The sequence below is a fragment of the Gossypium arboreum genome, chromosome 4 (genome assembly GCF_025698485.1).
Source record: "Gossypium arboreum isolate Shixiya-1 chromosome 4, ASM2569848v2, whole genome shotgun sequence".
Lineage (NCBI taxonomy): Eukaryota > Viridiplantae > Streptophyta > Magnoliopsida > Malvales > Malvaceae > Gossypium > Gossypium arboreum.
The window spans coordinates 66918289-66919292 of NC_069073.1; the positions used below are offsets into that span (position 1 = coordinate 66918289).

General features: G+C 39.0%; 1 non-coding gene across 1 annotated transcript; it reads right to left on the bottom strand.

The window, feature by feature from the left end:
- Positions 1-325: 325 nt before the first annotated feature.
- Positions 326-432, bottom strand: LOC128292400 (small nucleolar RNA R71). Its single transcript, XR_008282385.1, has one exon. It is a non-coding gene; the product is annotated as a small nucleolar RNA R71 (small nucleolar RNA).
- Between the last annotated feature and the right edge of the window lie 572 nt (positions 433-1004).

Sequence of the window (1004 nt, forward strand, 5' to 3'; positions counted from 1 at the left end):
TAAGTCAAGTATAGTTAGACCTATCATTGCTGCAAATAATTTTGAACTGAAACCTAACACAATTCAAATGATAAAACAGTTTGTTCAGTTTGATGGTTTGCAGGACGAAGATCCCAATGCTCACTTGGTAAATTTCCTAGAATTTTGTGATACCTTTAAAATTAATGGCATTTCTGATGACGCCATCCGCCTTCGGTTGTTTCCCTTTTCGTTAAGGAATAAGGCTAAACAATGGTTGAACTCGTTACCACGAGGGTCAATCACTACTTGGGAACAAATGACCGAAGAGTTTTTACTAAAATATTTTCTGCCAGCTAAAACGTCTAAATTACGTAATGATATCTCTTCTTTTGTGTAGATGGATTTAGAAATAATCTACGATGCATGGGAGAGATATAAGGACCTTTTGCAAAGATGCCATCACCATGGTTTACAACTCTGGCTACAGGTTCAAACTTTTCATAATGGCCTGAATCCTTCGACTCGACAAATGGTTGACACAGCTGTTGGCAAAACAATCAATAATAAAACACCTGAAGATGCCTGTGAATTTATAGAGGAGATGTCGCTGAATAACTATCAGTGGCAAGTCATGAGGACAAAGCCAACGAAAATATCCGGTGTTTATAACGTCGATTCGGTCACCATGCTCTCTAATCAGGTAGAACTCTTGAATAAGAAAATTGATGGTTTTCTTAGTTCTTCACAGGTTCACCAAGTAATGCAATGTAAAGCAAATGGAGGTGGATTGAGCAATTCAGAATACCCACCTTATGGCCACAACATGGAGAACGAACAATTAAATTACATGGGTAATAATCCTCGATCTCAAAACGATTCTTATAGCAATACTTACAATGCAGGTTGGAGGAATCACCCAAATTTTTCATGGGGAGGCCAAGGAAATCAGAAACCACACCCCCTCCAAGCTTTCATCAACCACCATACCAGCAGGAGGAAAAGTGGAACCTTGAGGAGATGCTAACCAAATTCATCTCGGTGTC